At 33.5% G+C, this 19,679-nt stretch overlaps 1 protein-coding gene across 5 annotated transcripts in view; it reads left to right on the top strand.

The window, feature by feature from the left end:
- The window catches only part of GRIA4 (glutamate ionotropic receptor AMPA type subunit 4), a 639,355-nt gene that overhangs the window by 602,571 nt on the left and 17,105 nt on the right, over nucleotides 1-19,679 (top strand). The gene's annotated exons all lie outside the window — the stretch shown is intronic.

The raw sequence follows: 19,679 nt of genomic DNA on the forward strand, positions 1-19,679 counted from the left end.
TATTAAGGATTAGATTCTTATATAGGTCTTAGGAAATTGTCATCTGTTTGGAATTTTATTACATGTAAAATATGGATGGTAACTGACAATCAAACCGTAATGGATATTAAGGTTGCAAAAATTTTGGTAAATTCCAAAGTGTTTCTCTAGAAAATATATTATTAAAATTTTTAATTTAAATAAGCAGCTGATGTAATTTAAATGATATATAATTGTAAATATGGTCAGGTTAGACTTGGTGTGAAGTAATATATATTAGTGAAATTTTAAGGTACCTTTTGAAAGCTGTGGTTAGAAAAATCTAAGAGGAAAGGGAGGTAATATTTCAGCCAGTATTTCTCCATGCTTATAGAAGCACTTACCAGGCCTCTTGCATTGCTATTAATGGTTTCCAGTGTTACTTCTCATGTTTTATGTAGTTATCCATAAGCATAACATCAGTATTCCCTGAATTTAATACCCTATTTCAAAATTGTCCCTCCATAGGGGAGAAGTACAAAGTGAAAAACAAGTGAAATCCAAAGTGAGAATTTATAAAACATCCAGAATTTGAGATATTTGAAGAAGTCTTAAGGATTATGGAAGGGTTAGCTCCCAGATTCTGTCCAGCAATATTTTTTTTGTTACTCTCAAGAAGGCTAGATCTTACATGACTCAGATTTTAAGAAAGCTCTAGCATCATATAACTAAGACACTTGGAGATCAAGAAGGAAATTTTAGGAAAAAAGAAGAAATGTGCAGAAAGAATGAGAATTCAAGCAGTGAGTTGCTAGTAAATAATCATCTCTCAGAAACAGTTTTTTCTTTGTTACAGATATGTTTAGAATCTTGGTATCAGCTTAAAATTGGATTTTGGGGGTTTTAGTGAAAGAAAGTCATTTCAGAAGGATATATTATTGTTAGAGATTGTTGCCTTCTGAGCAGGAACCATAGTAGTCATGTAGCTAGGAATGTACATGAGAGGACACATACAAACTAGAAATTTGATTTTATACCAACATTTATGTAGATTAATGATATTGCCTTGTCGTGCTAAGTCGCTTCAGTCATGTATGACTCTCTCAATACTATGGACTGTAGCCCACCAGGCTCCTCTATCCGTGGGATTCTCCAGGCAAGAATACTGGAGTGGGTTGTGATGCCCTCCTCCAGGTAACCTTCCTGACCCAGGCAATCGAACCCAAGTCTCCTGTGTCACACACATTATAGGCAGATTCTTTACCACTGAGCCACTGGGGAAGCCCAATGATATTGCAATGGTCACCAAATCCAGAAGCCTAATCACTGAATAAAGATAAAGCATTTTGTCAGACAGAACTTAACTTTGGCTTTCTCACTCACTAACTCTCTTAGTGAAAACTATAGGCTATATTTAAGGTACATTATTTATTCCTAATGTATTTATTCCTGAATTTTATCATTTTGCTTAAGCAAAAAAAAAAAAAAAAGAAAAAAAGTCACAATATTTTTAGTGAAGTATTGATGTGTTAGAATTTGACACCCACACAGACATTGGTTATGTCAGGCAGATCTGTTATATACTTTGAATTCTTATAAAATATATCATGATAATCTCATTCTAAGAAAGAATCAGTGGTTCTGCAATGATTTCTAGTTCTTTTGGATAACCTGAAACTGAGATAAAATATCATTTTTTTCTTTTTTCAGTTTCTCAGTAAAGTGAAAGTACTGATCTCATGTTACCTGCATTTGATTTATTAAATATATTAAGACTAGATGGTGAAAGTGCCCAACTGGTAATTTAAAACATATCCAACCCCTGATGTGAAGCTAATAGCTAAAAGACTGTGTGATATTGTTCTAGTATTAACATCAATAGGAACAATGGCAGGTGAGACTATTTTAATAATTTAAACTTTCTTCCTATTTAAATTTTAATAAAAATAAATGAGAGAATACGTTTCTGTTTTGAAATAGGATTGTATGCCCTGTCACTCTCAAAGATAAGAGCTTTGTATTTCACTTAGGATGGCATAAGGTTATTATATTCACAGAAAAATGTATTTAGAAATCCAAGTCTTCAGTTCTTTTCAGAGAATAATGGAAAAGCCACATGTTCTCCTAGTTATGAGCCAACTTTGAATGGCAAGTTCAGATAGCTTCTTTTCAAGACCCTATTTTTACCAAACAATTTCCTTTTTCTGTTTGTGCTCTTCTCCCACCTAACCAAAATCTGAATCAAAACTTAAAGATAGATGAAAGAAGATCACTTAAAAGACACTTTAAACTATATATTTTAAGTTATATTTAAAGACTGTGCATGCATGCTCTATCACTTCAGTCATGTCAAACTCTTTGCACCCCTATGGACTGTCAGTTGCCAGGCTCCTCTGTCCATGGGATTCTCCAGGCAAGAATACTGGAGGGGGTTGCCATGCCTTCCTACAGGGATCCTTCTGACCCAGGAATCAAACCAATTCATGTCTCCTGTACTGGCTGGCCATTCTTTACCACTAGCACCATCTAGGAAGCTAGTCTATTACTAAAAACCAGAAACTTTAAATGAAAGAGAAAAATTAAAACTTTAATATTTTCTTTCAAGAACTTGATAGGAAATTTAAAGTATTTGTATATAAAGATTAAGTAGATGTATTTAGTGAATTAAATACATATTTATATATACAACAAAATAACTCTTAATCAAGTTAAGTCAAATACAGTTGACATTTAAAATCTGTTTATGATAAATGAAATTTTTAATTTCTGAAATATGCTGAATTATATTGTTCTAAGTATAAAAAATATTTTTAAAGGTAGTATGTTTTATTTGCTACACTAAAATAGATTAGAACTGAACTATAGAAATACTAGTATCTGTGATTTTTATCTTTGAGTTTCATTGAAAGTATCAGATTTCCCTTGATATTCATAAACAAACTTATATTTGATTTTATCTTTTAGTATTCTTTCTTTGTCTGGCTACACAAACTGAACTGGTGATCCCTTTATTTTAACTATCTATAATGGAATACCTTCTTAGATTATTTTGTTTATACAATGGACAAAAGTTCTAGAGTGAGTAATTTCATATGCTCCTCTTGCCAATATTTAACAGACAGTTTTGAAGCCTTTTGCTTTATTTTATTTTGTTTTTTTAAAACATTCTTCATATCAGGTCTTCCCAAAATTTATCAGGTTCCATGGTTGAAAGATTCTCTTTCATTGTATAACACACTATGCTTTCATTTGAATGGTTGCTTGAAAATTAGCACCTTAAGTCAACTCATTGAGATATCATCCTACATTTAGTTATTGCATGCCTACTATATTTCTTTCCCTGCACTGGGACTGAGAATGTTATAAAGTATCACAAGACACAGCTGCTGCTTTCCAAGGAGAAAAAAAATGTACAGCTAACATTGTAATGAAATGTTTGACTCAGAGCAAATTTGAGTGCGCTACATAATATACAGATAATTTAAAGAAGCAGGAGGTAATTAGAATATCTGGGAAAGATGTGATAAAATAGGTTCAGATGTACTTGTTGAATGAATAAGTCAATGAGTGATTACTGGAAAATTATAAGAAATTTAGAAAAGCTAAGAGATAAAAAAAGGAATTCCTGGTGAACTTTCTATCATGAGACTGGAGTTGATTTGAATAAAATATATTTGAGACTATAAGAAAATAAGACTGGCTAGAGGAAGAGAAGTTCTGTTTGGTGAATTAGTGCTTAAGAGGCTGGGCTTCTGTTTTGGAGATACCCAGGTTCCATTTCCATTTGCCATTTACTAGCTATGTGGATTCAATGAGGATTCAGTGAGAATACACATAACTTGACACAGAGTCTGTCTTAATAAAATTATATTGCAAAGGTATATGTAAAATGAATTGTTGGAAAGCCATGAATACCAGAAAAATTAGAATCGTATTTTAGAGGCAATCAGGAATCACTGAAGATTTTTGACAGAGCACTACATATGAGCAGAGAAGCAAGGTTATTCTGATGGTGAGCATCTGAGAAGGGACTGAGTCAGTGGATTAGTTCACTCAGTCAGTGGACTGAGTCAGGGCAAGGAATATGAGTAAAAGCTTAACCAAAATGTAACCCCTACCAAGCATGCAAAACTTCTCAGGAAAAGGGAAAGTTTCCTTAGAAAGTCTTAGGAAAGATGAGTAAACAGTTTAACTTCACAGGATGACAGTAAGCAAAGACACCATAGTACTGTGGGAAAGAGCACTGGACTAGAAGGCAGAAGAACTTTGTCCCAGCTGGGCTTTGTTGAGCAAGTCACCTAACTTTCATTAGATCCCAGTGACCACATCTATAAAATGAGAAAGCCGGAGACAACCTCTAAACCACATTTTGACTCAAATATTATAGGATTCTAGTTCTTTAAACAATCAATGAAAGCTTTTAAGAATTGGCAAAGGATAGAAGGAGGAAACACGGTCAGGGTACATGGAATGGAAGAGTTTAGAATTCTGGAAGGTGTGTAAAGAGAGTAAAGAGAATGGTCTAGGAGATGAAAGTATTTAAAGTTGGGGATGGGACAGGGTCCACATAGAAAATGACAGTCCAGACAAAGCATCTTTGTGAAAGGCCTAGTATTTTTAAAGTTTTACTTTAGAATGATGATAATCACAACTTTAAAAAGTGAATGATAACCTGAGGTAACTTGAAGCACTTTATCTAGACAGTTATGATCTCATCTTGAAATAAAATCCTCTTTTGTACAATTTGGTCATGGATAATGATAACAATGGGTGGCTTAGGGCAGGGACTTTATCTCATATAATCTCAAACTGCACACTCAAAAGGCCACCATAAATAAAATAAAATTTACATTATTTAATATGATTATATTTTATAAATATTATGTAAGGAAAAATAAAAGTATCTTTTGACAACATTTATTTTAAATTTTTATTGATTTAACAGACAGTCCTTTAAAAAAAAAAACCCATATATGATGTGTTTTCAGAATGATCACAAATGGAGTTAATATCTTGGAAATTCATTTCTGCCAAATCATAGTCTGAAAACCTCTTCTCTATTAAAATTCTGAGCCAGTATGTGTCACAGACATATTTTTTTCTTATCTTTAATAAGCATACTTGAAAATAGTCATTAATTAATTTTAAAATAGGTTTATTAGAATTGTTAGAGAGAGTTACACACCCTTCCTCTACCCCAGCCAGGCTAAGAATTAAATTGATATGAGACAGATTACAGGTGAAAATCAAACAAAAGTTTAATAACATATACAGGGAGAGACCCAGGAAAACTGAATAACTCACCAAATGGCCCAAACCCTCCCCTTAAATGCCATCTTCAGCTAAAGACAAAAGAGATTGCCAAGAGTAGTGATTTGGTACCTCAAAAGGGGAGAAATGCAATTCACATAGAGATGGAAAAGGAATATTTGCAAAAGAAATGGCTTGGGCCACGGGGAAAGAGTGGGATGCTGAGTAGACTGATCTCTAGTTTTCCCAACACACCTAGCCCATATTCTCTGGTGTTAGTTCTATTCCTATAAAAGTCCCTCTACCTAAACTCTTAAGGCAGTTAGCAAGGTCAAAGTTTCTTCCCGAGCCTTTCAAGCCTTGTTTTCAATTTGAAATAATTTGCATGGCAGAAATATTTGGGGGCAACAGATTTTGTTTGCCTATAGTCTTGTCTTTGAAATTTCTTCTACAAGCTTCATAGAACAGAATTTGACTTGATATGTTGCTTTATAGCTCATCAAATCAGCCACATAGTCTGACAATAAATCAGTTTATTTCCGGAGGCCATGATGCAGGTGGGCTCTCAAAGTTAAGGGTTTTATGGCTCCAAAGAGTCTATCTTAATTCCTTAAAGCTGTCTGGTCATATCTGATTCTATGGACATCTTTAAATATGACATTCTAGTCAAAGCCTTGATAATATAACCAGTGTTTCCAATTGTCTTCTAATACAAGAATACAAACTCTTAGTGAAAGTATGTAAATAAATATATTGCCATGAAAATAAGAATACTCACTAAGAGTTTCTAAATTCTGAGGGGATCAGGTAGGAAGAAAAAGATGTTTCAATTCTATTTACAAAGGTACAATTTGCCAAATTGCTATGTCATAGTTAATAGAACAGAAAATATTTCTTTGTATCTGGAAAGCAATGATGAAAAGGCCAGTAATGTTTCAGATAAAAAGTTATAAAAATTATAAATTGTATTCATCAGTTCATTCAATTCCATATAATTAATTCTTATTGATCTTGATCTTTTATTAGCAGTTTTATGAAGCCATTAGGTTTTTCATTAGAGTTCTATAGTTTCTTCCCAGTTTAGTGTCATGATCTAAAAGTTATCACAAACTTATATTTGCCCAAAAATCATTTCTATGAACATCTTCATTTTTCTAAGAGCATTTTAGTAAAACAAAACTATCTATGAATGACAAAAACTTTAAATCACATGGTTAAAGATCTAATTGCAACGCAATTGACATGGAAATGTGTCTATTTCTGTGACATGTAACATTTTAAGATAATAACTAGAAATATGACTGATAACATACCAGGACACATCTGAATTTTAGAAATTTCATATAACCTCTAGAACACCTGTATTAATAGCATTTACATACAATACGCCTAAGAAGGTTTATCATTGCTTATTTAACAATAATTTCCATATAATTTAAAGTACCATGTTTTTTATTTTAATTTATTTATATTTTAATATCTCTCTTTGAGATGTTTCAGGGGCCCTATGAAACATCTCAAAGTTAAGTAGAGGCTCAAGGGACTTTATTTAGAATTTTTATTTGGGAGACTTTGTCAAAGTTATCAAAATGTTTTAAATCATTTGGTCAAATAGGTCACTGTAAAGCAATACTTATTCAATTAACCAAAGTAACAATAAAAGATTTCAAAGGCAAATACATATATATACAAATATTCCAAGAAAACTTTGTCTCTTAAAACTTTGTCCCTTACAGCATAATTTTTTCAATGTGATCCATGACATGTTTTAATAAACCCAAATATCTTTAGTTCTCTGCAATAAGAAGACAAAAAATAGATTTACTTAACAATTAATGTTTCAGTACTTTATCTTCTCTGGAAATGATCTAAACAATCAGGAATTCCCATCATTTAACTTAGCAAAACTCTAAAGTTTCAAGTTACCAAAACAAATTTGAGGAAACTATTTTTAAGTAGCTATGCCATAAAACATTAAGGATTTCACCTAGAAACTTTTGTTTCATTTAAACTTATTTAATTACTTATGAAAATTTTATCATACAAATTTATCATTTTTTGCTGGCAAATTTTGTAACAGAGATAGCTGAATGTATTTAACTTGTGGTAAACCTAGTAGAATATAAGCTTTATAATTAATGCTAGTAACTCTTGAGATAGGCCTATTTAATTAAACCAACAAACTTAAACTTGCTTTTATTTACCAGAGATTAACCTTAAATCAGGTACACTGGAAAACATTTGGGTTAGTTTCTACTACATTTAGAAATATTTAATTCATAAGCACTTACTTTTAAGGCAATTAAAAAGAGCTCTTTTGCAAATTAATTTTGATAATATCATTTGGAGATAAAAAAATGCCGTATCAATAATGCACACACATAAACATAAACACAACCAGAACTCTCATAGCTTTCACTGTAAAACTTAAGTCATGAATCAGGTATATCACAAAACTCACTAGTTTATAAATAACAATTGGAAAAAAATTATATATGCTCAGATTGTTACGGCTTTTTACTATTTGTGGAAACAACTTATATATTTGTCTTTGATAAATCTTTAAGGAGGCTGTGAATTAGATTTCCTGTGAGGGAGCACTTCCACATACCAGTTCACCCTTGGGAGAAAATCTTCCACTATTGCTTCTTTTAGCCCCTAAATATCAGCCCCCAGTTTCCAAGTTTCCATCTCATATTATGTGGGCTCAGCAGTATCAGCTTCCTTTATTCAGTTAACACTCCCTAAAGGATGGGTTTACCTACCCCATCTTACACCACCAGGCAAGGGAAGACAAAATGCTCATCCCTACAATATCATCAAGGCAAAAGAAATGCAACCATCTTACATAAAGTCCACTCAAATACACAATTTTTTAATAAACTTCCATCTCAGTTCTGTAACCTTAGTTTCCATTAAAATGCCATCAAGTCTCAGTCTTGCAAGGAGTCCTAGAAACCTTTTTACCCCCCAGCCATTTGCTTCATTCCTATACAAAGATTCTGATGACCCCAGTCAGGAGTAGACCCAAGGGACCAAGGCTCTTTTGTCAATATTTAACTCGATTAATTGGCCTGTTGGCCCCAAACAGTTGCAGTTTTCTCAGTGTGGAATCTTTTCCTTCCAGCTTTTAAAATTCATCTAAACTGAAGTAACTAGAGTAGACTTGTTTGGGATCTTTACTGTTGGGGAGAACCAACATGGGGTCCTTTGGGCTCACACAATCTTAAGTAGTGCTGTATTATAAAACCTTTGTTTTGATCCCACAAATGCTCATTTTATTTATCTCAATTCTTAATAACCATCTAAAGATTTTCATCCTGCTTTGATTAATCCCATGACTCTTTCCTTTCTGATTCCTCTTTATTCCCACTTTCATTATTTGTTTTATTTACTTTATTATTTAACAACTCTTTAGAATTTTTTTCTTTTTGGGAAGTCTTTCCCTTCCATTCTCTTATTAATAAACAATGTTTTTGTTAGCACCTGTAAGACCCATTTAGAATATGAATTTAATAAGGCTTCCTTAAAAGATTTTCTTTTATTTTTAAAACTAAGAGACTCTTTAAGATTAGCTGCTATATTTCTTTGCATCCAACTTTTAATTTGGTCTTTCCATAGATACTAGTAATACAACTATCTATTATGAGAGCTTTGCAAATGTTGACCAATTTAGAAGCTTTTCCAATTCAAAAGATCCATCACCTGATCATTGATGTTATTGTCATTTGTTGTTCGCTTGCTAAGTCGTGTCCACCTCTTTGCAATCCCAGGGACTACAGCACGCCAGGTTCCTCTATCTCCACTATCTCCCAGAGTTTGCTCAAATTCATGTGCATTGAGTTGATGCTGCTATCTAACCACCTCATCCTTTGCTGTTACCTTCTCCTTTTGCTTCAACCTGTCCTAACTAGTCGGCTCTTCTCATGAAGTGGCCAAAGTATTGGAGCTTTAGCTTCAGCAACAGTCCTTCGAATGAATATTCTGAATAGATTACCTTTAGGATTATCTGGTTTGATATCTTTGCAATCCAAGGGGATTTCAAGAGTCCTCTCCAAGCACCACAATTTGAAAGCATCAATTCTTGGTGCTCAGCCTTCTTTATGGTCCAACTCTCACATCTGTACATGACTACTGGAAAAACCATAGTTTTGACTATACAGACCTTAGTCAGCAAAGTGATGTCTCTACTTTTTAATATGCTGTCTAGGTTTATCATATCTTTCCTTCCAAGGAGCAAGCATCTTTTCATTTCATGGCTGCAGTAACTTTGCTCAGTGACTTTGGAGCCCAAGAAAATAATATCTGCCACTGCATCTACTTTTTCCCCTTCTATTTGCCATGAAGTGATGTGACTGAATGCCTTGATCTTAGTTTTTTGAATGTTGAGTCTCAAGCCAGCATTTTCACTTTCCTCTTTCAGCCTCATCAAGATGCTCTTTAGTGCCTCTTCATTTTCTGCCATTAGAATGATATCATCTGCATATCTGAGAATGTTGATATTCTTCTGATAATCATGATTCCAGCTTGTGATTCATCCAGTCCAAAATTTCACATGATGTACTCCACATATAAGTTAAATATTCAGGGTGACAATCTATAGCCTTGTCATGCATCTTTCCCAATTTTGAATCAGTCAGTTGTTCCATATGAGGCTCTAACTATTGCTTCTGAACTGCATACAGATTTCTCAGGAGACAGGTAAGGTGGTCTGGTACTCCACATTCCCTAGTAGCCTATTGGGCACTTTCCAACTTGAGGGGCTCATCTTTGGTGTCATATCTTTTTGCCTTTTCATACTGTTCATGGGGTTTTCATGGCAAGAATTCTGTAGTAGTTGCATTTTTTCTAAGGACACATTTTCAGACTTTCTTCTATGACCATCCATCTCGCAACCTGCATGAATGTCCTCTTGGATTCATTGATTATGCTAAACCTTTACACTGAAATATGTTCTGAAGGTCACTATGATGATTTATATGTAACATGCCATATTTTGGAAAGAATCTGAAGATAACCTTTCTAGACATGGTAATGAACACAACGTGTCCTAAGTAAGCTGGATAGTTTAGTCAACATTTCATTCCCAAATTAGCCAAAAAGTTGGAGGAGGAGAGCCTGAATAGACTGACCTCTTATGCCAATTCCTGTGAGAGCTCACAGTGACAAAGTAACTGTCCAAATTCAGCTATTTATGGTAGCCTAAAGAACAGGTTATGTGTACCTTTTAATGCAGAAACCAGAGAGATTTTTCATTATATATAACCAAACCTCAGCACGAAAAGACAAGCAAAATTAATCACACATGTTTTCTTTCCTATCAACATAATGACAAAGACACAGGTACAAGTACAATCAGTACATCTCTGGGAAAATGATGAAAACAAGGTTGTCTTTATGAACTTTAAACCAAGGGATTCCAAGTCCAAGGACTACTCACAAGTTTTTCTCCTGTTAATCTAATTTTTACGAAAGAGCAAACTCTTACAATCTCTTTCAACAGTACCTGCACGGATTTGTTAATAACCACATGGTAACACATAATACTTTTGCGGCTTTCGACAGTTCCCAGGTCTTAATGGCCGCAATTATAGGATAGTGTTCAACAATAAGTTATCCATCTGTTGGGAGAAACATTTTCTTTATCTTATAGTTCTTCTGGTAGTTAAATAATTGACATATGGACTAACAGAGAAATCAACAAATGTTTAATAACATGTATAAATGCAAGACCAAAACTTAGTACTAGCCAGTGCCAATCCTACATTAATCCATCTTCTAGCAAATGACAAAAGGATCGCTTGAGGTAAGTTTGGATTCAAAGGTGAAGAATCACTGAGAGAAGCATGTTGACAAGTTTTACAGGGCAGGAGTAGACAATGTATATAAATGACCTGATCTCTAATTTCCCATGATACTACTACATTTTTTAGCGTTCCCTGGTAGTATACTCTCTTCTATACATGAGGAATCATCTCATTCTTATCAGTTGCAGGTAGATCAATTTCTTCTTATCTTTTGGCCATGATTATTTTCTCTGATATCCATGCCAGATTTTTGCCATGGCAGATTTGTTTCCATGCAGCTTCCTACAATTGTATATCATCCGCGTTTACATGTTTGCATTTTTTTTCCTAGGAGTTACATGTTCATTGACTCTAATAAGGTTATGAACCCAAGTGAGGCAAAATTCTATCTAGACACTTAAACTGACAAAATCAAGAAACGCTGATAAATATTGTAAGATTACATTTAAACCCAATTATTAAATATAAGTATTTTGTTGTTTATCACAATTCTGCTAGTGTGCTACCTAACTAGTGCAGATTATCCTCACAAATATATGTTCTTTCTTAAAACTCACATTCTTGGCTAGTTCTCAAATAGGAATTAGCATGCAAATCCAAGAACACAAGTTAGAGACAAATTCTTGGAATTCTAGCCAGCTGATTACTCTATTGTCAGTTCTCTTTCATTCAATTGAAATATGAAATACAACATTCATAGACTAATCTTAATTATGTTATATATGTCATCCAACTCGTAATAGACAGAAATCCTGCTCATTATCAAAGTGGTTTTCAAATGTCATTATAAAATCCTGCATGTTTGAATTGCCTTTCACATAAATAATTTTCTTGAATTTTGATCATAGTCCATGTTATGCAACTTAACTGTAATCACATAAGCAAACTGGAGTGAACTTATATTTTTCTAAAATGTCTGCATATACATATAGACACTTGACCAGTCTCTTTGTGATCCAACCCCATATGATGAAAAAGACATTTTTTTTTTTTTTTTTGGTGTTAGTTCTAGAAGGTGTTGTAAATCACTACAAAACTGGTCAACTTCAGCTTCTTCAGCATCACTGGTTGGCATCTAAACTTGGATTACTGTGATGTTTAATTGTTTGCCTTGGAAACAAACAGAGATCATTCTGTCCTTTTTAAGATTGCACACAAGTACTGCATTTCTAACTCTTTCATTGATTATGAGAGTTCTCCATTTCTTCTAAGGAATTCTTGACCACAGTAGTAGATATAATGGTCATCTTAATTAAATTCACCCATCCCCATCTATTTTAGTTCACTGATACATAAGGTGTCAGTGTTCACTCTTGCCATCTCCTGCTTGACCACATCTAATTTACCTTCATTCATGGCCCTAAGATTCCAGGTTCCTATGCAATATTGTTCTTTATAGCATCGGACTTCACTTTTACAACCAGCCACCTCCACAATGGAGTGTCATTTCCACTTTGTCCCAGCCACTTCATTCTTCCTGGGGCTATTAATAATTGCTCTCTGTTCTTTCCTAGTAGCCTATTGGACACTTTCCAACTTAAGGGGCTCATCTTTGGTGTCATATCTTTTTGCCTTTTCATACTGTTCATGGGGTTTTCATGGCAAGAATTCTGTAGTAGTTTGCCATTCTCTTCTCTAGAGGATCACATTTTTTCAGAACTCTTCTCTATGACCCATCCATCTCGGGCAGCCCTGCATGACATGTCTCATGGATACATTGAGTTATGCAAGCCCTTTCACCATGAAAATACTGTGATCCATGAAGCAGGGTCACTGATGAGTAGGAATTTAATAGTGATTTAAACCAATAAGCCAATTTATGGAAAGACCCTGAAGTAACTTTCTAGACATGGTATCATGGACACAACACGTGTCCTAAAGTAAAGCCATGGATGATTTAGTCCCCATGTTCCATGACTCCCAAAATAGCCCAAAAAGTTTGAGAAGAGAAAGGTCCCTTATAGACTGGACCCCTTATGACAAAACTCCCTGTGAGAGCTGGCACAGCTGAACAAAGGAACTGCTCAGAATCTCAGCCTATTTAACTGGCTGCTAAATGAACACTGGTATGTGTACCTTTTAGATGGCAGAAACCAGAGGGATTTTTCTCATTAATATATAAACCAAACCCTCAAGACACAGAACAAGACAAAAGCAAAACTTAATCACACCAATGGTTTTCTCCTTATAACAAATGACACAAAAGACAAAGACAAAGACAATCAGTGACCATCTCTGGGGGAAAATGATCAACAAACCAAGGGTAGTACTTTATGAAACTTTAAACCAAGAGTCACAAAGTCCAAGGAGCTAGCCTCACAAGTATTTTCTCCTGTTAATCTAATTTTAGAAAAGAGCAAAACTCTTACCAATCTCTTTTCCAACAGACCCTGCAGCCGGAGATTTGTGAGACTAACCCAAGTGGTAACAAATAATACCTTTTGCTGGCTTTTGTCAGGTGCCCCAGGGTCTCTTAACTGCAGCAGCTTTATGAGGAATAGTGTTCAGCCAATAAAGTTGAATCCTATCTGTTGGGGAAGAATAAATTTTCCTTTATCCTTATAGGTTCTTCTGGCTAGTCTAAAAATTAAATTGACATGAGATGGATTAACAGGAGAAAATCAAACAAAAGTTTAATAACATGTATAAATGGCAGAGACCCAAGAAAACTTAGTAACTAGCCAGTGGCCCAAATCCTCACATTAAATACCATCTTCAGCAAAAGACAAAAAGGGATGCTGTGGGTAAAGGTTTGGAACTTCAAAGGGGAGAAAGGCAATTCACATAGAGATAGAAAAGCAAATGTTTGGGAACCAAATGTTTACAGGGCCAGGCAGAGACAATGGGATATAAAATGGACCCTGATCTCTAAGAGTTTCCCCCATGATACCTACCTAGCCAATATTCTTTGCAGATATCCCTGGTAGTAACTCTATTCCTATAACAGAGGAATTCTATCTCAATTCTTAAGTCAGTTAGCAAGTAGATCAAAGTTTCTTCTTGAGTCTTTTGGGCCATGATTATTTTCATCTTGAAATAATCCACATGCCAGATATATTTTGCCATGGCAGATTTTGTTTCCATGCAGTTCCCTACAATTGTATATCAGTCCGCGTTTTACATGTTTGTGCATTTTTCCTGAGGAAGTCTACATGCTTTCATTGACTTCTAAAAGAGGCTTATGACCAAAGGAGGGCAAAAAATTCTAATCTGAGACCTAAAACTGACAAAAATCAAGAAAACAGGCTGAATAAAATATTTGTAAAGATTACATTTAAAAACCTCAATATTAAAATATAATTTTTTTGTTGTTTATCACAATCTCTAGCTAGTGTGCTACCTAAACTAGTGGCAGATATCCTCACAAAAAGTAATAGTGTTCTTTCTAAGAATCACATTCTTGGGGCCTAGTTCTCAAATAGGAATTAGCCATGCAAATCCCAAAGAAAACAAGTTAGAGAAAATTCTTGGAATCTAGCCCAGTGTTAACTCTATTTGTTCAGTTCTCTTTCATTCAATTGAAATATGAAATACAAACATTTCTATAGACTAACTTAATTATATATATATATGTCATCCAAACTCTAAAATAGACAAGAAATCCCTCATTATCAAAGTGGTTTTCAAATGCTCATTATAAATCCTGCTAGTTCTGAATTGCCTTTTCACATTAAATAATTTTCCCTCTGAATTATTGATCAATAGTGCCATGTTATGCAAACCTTAACTGTCATCACATAAGCAAACTGGAGTGAAAACTTAATATTTTTTCTAAAAATGTCTGCATATACATATAGAGCAACTTGACCCAAGTTCTTCCTTTGGAAATGAGTGCACAAACCCAATAAAGCAAAAAAAGGCTTGTGCTTATTTACTGGAAGGAATAATTTGTGGGAAAAATAGTAAGAGCATAGCTACAAGTTAAACTGAAAACAGTGGAACGTTGATAAATCCTGAGAATTAGCTAGTCTTCCAGGCCTACATAGCAGCTAAAGGGTAGAACTGTGAAAGCAAATATCTTTCCATAAGTCAGATATATTTAGTTATTTGATAGCCTATCGATTTTTATTCACTTTCTATATTTCTTTGAGTAATAAAATAGTTCTTTTTCTCAGTTAGTTATTAACTGCCTGTATACAAAGTTCTGGGATTTGTTGTAAATTCTCAGTTTTCCTGCTAATTTCCTCTCGCTACCTTTATGTAAGGGTGGGGAGTGAATGGGAGGACATGATTAAACCACAAAAGTAAAATCCTCTGTGACATTTGCTCCTGTCTACCTATCTCATCTTCCATATGGGATGAACTCTCATGTACATAACACTTGTTAAAATACTGAGAATGCAGCCATTTAAATATCAGAATGAATAGTCTATACAGAGTTGGTTATTATTTATATTTTATGAAATTACTATTTTCCTATTAGAGTTGCTCTGGAAAAACTTCTGCATATGTTTACCTGCTGCACAACAAAATTTAAATCAAATGAGCTTTCCAATCTGCAATTTTAGCATGATTTCAAAAAGAAGGATAGACAAAGTATGTTGTATGATGACATTTTTTTTTAATTGCCTTTTTTAAAACCCCTGAAAAAAAGTTTTTTCTTAGAGTTTAATACCCATTTGGAAAAGAACATAGCTTCCAAACATATAATCTTTTTCTGAAGACAAAGCTATATATACATATACACATGCATATTATATATTATGGCCCACTTAGCAGGACTCAAGTTTATTCACAATCACCTTCATTTAATCTGTCCCAAGGGAAAAAGTTCTCCTTATCTATGTAATGTTATGCAAGGTTATGTAAATCTATGCAAGGCCTCCCTCTAGGCCGCTGAGCGTTCCACTAACCTCCTGAAGATCTTTTCTGTTGGACAGACTCATGCCTGACAGACCTGCTCCCCTCGAATAAAGTAGAACTTTGTAGAAGCCAAATGTATCACATGTTCTCCATCCAGCCTTGACTAGAGACACAAAACCAAATGAGCCACAGCAAACCATACTATCAGAACAATGAATGCTTTTTGAGATCCTTAAGAAAAATTTCTAAATTCTAACTTCCTTAATCTTTCTTGATCCAAAATTGAACATATATTTTAACTTGCATGAAACAATTCTAAGATGCATATTATAAAATAATTAAGAGAGTAGTTTTGTTTGTTCTTTACTAAAGTGTCACTTTTCATTGAAGAAAATTTTGAATGAGTGGGAAAGCACAAAGAAAAATATGCAATCCAAATCAATCATACTCCTACTACCTACAGATAGCAACTTTCATTAACATTTATACACACAAATAAATAACATTTAAATAAATATTTAAATATATATAAAAATATATGCACATATATATATACATACATACAAACATTATATATCTTTTCTAAAATTAAGATCACAATGAATATACAATTTATTTCTTTTATTCACTGAACATTAAGCATTTCCTTTGTCATTAAAATCCTGTAATGATTGTTAAACATTCAGTCATATGGATTATTGGTGCTTATCATTGCTATCACCTAGGGAGCTTTCTAAAAATGTATACACGCTGCCCCCACGTCAGAAGATTCTGATACAGCAAGTTAGTCCTGAGCATCTGTATTTGTAATAAATGGTTCTAACATTTAAATCAATATTGAAAACCACTGTTGTACACTAAATCTACTTAATTCTCCCTTTCTGTTGGGCATATAGGTTGCTTTCAATGTTTTGTTATATAAACATGCTATAACATTTATCATATTACTTTGTCAACATCATTGATTTATTTCTTAGGATTGATTCCTCAAAGGGGAATTGTTATTAATAATTTGCAAGGGTAAGAACTGGGTTTTTCTGTTTTATAAAACCATATTATTTTCTTTCTATTCTATTTTCAGTGTATTCTAATTTCAGGACAATATTAAATCCTTGGCTATATTGAATATTATCCTTACTTTTATCTTTTCTAATATGAATAGCAAAAAATTTGCATTTCTTTGGTTCACATTAGTTTAATTCCAAGTAAGAGTAAATCATTTTTATATGATTTATACTTCTTCCTGCATAAGCAATCTACCAATGTCTTTTGCAGATTTTAAAGGATTTTCTAAGGTATTTTACACAATTTCTTGTTGAGTCATATAATATCAAAATTTACTAGGATTATGAAAACATTTTGTAGCATCATTCAGGTAAATATTCTGGATATTGTAACACCTGATATTTAAATTTTATAGAGAATTAAGTATGAAGAGAGCAATCAAGTTAAAAGAGTACAGGCCTAAAACTACGGAGACTTTTTCATGTGCACATAATTAATGAATTCTTCTTTATAAGGATAATAGAGCATTGGCAAAATTACACAGTAGTTTAGACAAAAAAAAATACATTAAGCCCATATATTATTGATATCAGAGACAATAGTGAAGTGTTCATCCTAATAAGTAAAATGTAATTGAATTTGCTTTAACTAGACTAAATATAATATTGCTATTTGTTTTAGAAATTACATATACCCTAAATATCTTGTGTACAAACAATATCTAAAGCTTGTATATCAGTCCTTTATGATAATATTCTCAAGTCCAGGAAATCATGAGTACTTTATTAACAAATTTTTCAAGTTTTCTCTGTAGGAATGTTAATATCTCACTAACAGAAAAAAATATACTATAAGAATTATGGTCTAGAAGTAAATACAATCAGTAAGGCATAAAGTAAGCATAAAGGAATATCTAAATCTATAGATTAATAATAAATTATTTATGGAAGGATAGAGAAGAAAATATAAATTTCTTAGCCTGAATTAAGCATGCTTTCAACAAGAAAATCTTAATTTGCACTAGATTAATTTATACAAAATTAATAAATGGAAAAAGTTTAAGTCTATTAGTTCCCATTCTACAACTTTTGTTTAGTTAACAAAAGTGGGTCCCAAAGGCTTGGGCAATGAGAGATAGATTTCATAATCTCAAACTCAATTGAACAACAACTCAGGAATAAAAACCCTTGAAATTTTTCCGGAGTTTCTGGAATTTGTCTGGGTGAAAATTTTTGTTTCAACCCTGAATCGCGTTCCCCATCTTCTCATCACCATGAAAAAGCTATCTGATGAGGGGTTTTTCTTACCTAGGATTCTGCTAAGTCATAAAAGGACAAGGCCCTATTGTAGTCTATAAAAGGTCATGGTCAACATACCTGGGTTCTCAAATGTGGTTTACATTTCTAGCAAAAAATGTGATCGCTTGTTGTTTCTTCCTCTCCTTCCATTTTTAAATGAAAGCAATTTATTTCATTTGTTTATTCTGTAAATGCTGCATTTAATAGAGTGAAGGGAATAATTAATGTAAAACATAACCCTCAATAATTTTCTTTTTTCTGATCTGCTTGGCAGATCACTACTACAACTCCTCTAATGCTTGATCAAGACAAGAATATTCTCATCATCAATTTTAGTTTGTTGACATAGATTTCAAAATCTATGTCTGAAATGTATGAAGGGAATTTCAGCAAGGATCTGCTTTCTATGTCTTTTATTTTCCTGACTCCTGAGTTCCTTAGGCTTGCTTGTAATTATGTCTTCAGCATTCCTTTCCCTTTTTACCTGGATTTAAAAAAAAAAAAAAAGGTTTTTAATCTAATCTAGAAAACTGAGTAAAGTAACTTCAGGTGTGTGCATGCTCAGTTGTGTCCTACTCTCTGTGACCCCAGGGACTATAGACCATCATAAGTAACTTTACCTATATTTTAAGTCAGTTAATGATTCTTATTAACAATATGTAAAAGTGATGCATTCCATAAAGGAGAGCAGATGTTCAAGTGGCCCTTACAGATGTGGTTTGTACTGTATTATAAATAGCAGTCTAAGGAAACCTTTAGACCTAAACTGATTACACAAAGAAATTACATCTTTAGTCAGACAATTACAGAAAATAGCAAGCCTTTTTAAAAGGCAAAGAAATCTTGAAATCCTAAAGTGAAAGTGAGAGTCAAGTCGTGTCCGACTCTTTGTGACCCAATTGACTGTAGCTTACCAGGCTCCTCCGTCCCTGGGATTCTCCAGGCAAGAATACTAGAGTGAGTTACCATCTCCTTCTCCAGGGAATCTTCTTGAACCAGGGTTCGAACCCATGTCTCCTGCATTGTAGGCAGATGCTTTACCATCTGAGCCACCAGGGAAGTCCTCAAAATCCTAAAGACTGTCCCTAAATATTAATTACATTTATTTATGAAAAGTACATTTTGCATGTGATAGTATTAAGTGAATTCTGCTGAGGAACCACAGGAAAATGTGGGTTAATTGTGAACTGGGCAGTGACTTAACCTACTGGTCAAGAATGTTATATTGACCAATATAGATATACATACGTGCACATATATGGATCGCAGTGTGAAACTGAGCTGTTTTTACATGGCCTATTAAATGTTATTAGAAAGACAATGTCTTAGAATAACTTTGTAGAAAGCTTTATTCCAAACAATTTTCTCAACATAAAGCTTTTTTTCCTTATCCATTTTTTAATTTTGCTTTTTTGTTTTCTATTGTGCTGTGAAACTGTCTTTGGATATGGCTAATAACCCTGTTAAATAACCCTCTCATGAAATGATTATAGTTTTATCAAAGGAATGGTCTAAACCAACATATAAAATAATTGGAATACATTTTACTAAAAAAGAT

This window comes from Odocoileus virginianus, chromosome 10, assembly GCF_023699985.2.
Source record: "Odocoileus virginianus isolate 20LAN1187 ecotype Illinois chromosome 10, Ovbor_1.2, whole genome shotgun sequence".
In the NCBI taxonomy this organism is placed as follows: Eukaryota; Metazoa; Chordata; class Mammalia; order Artiodactyla; family Cervidae; genus Odocoileus; species Odocoileus virginianus.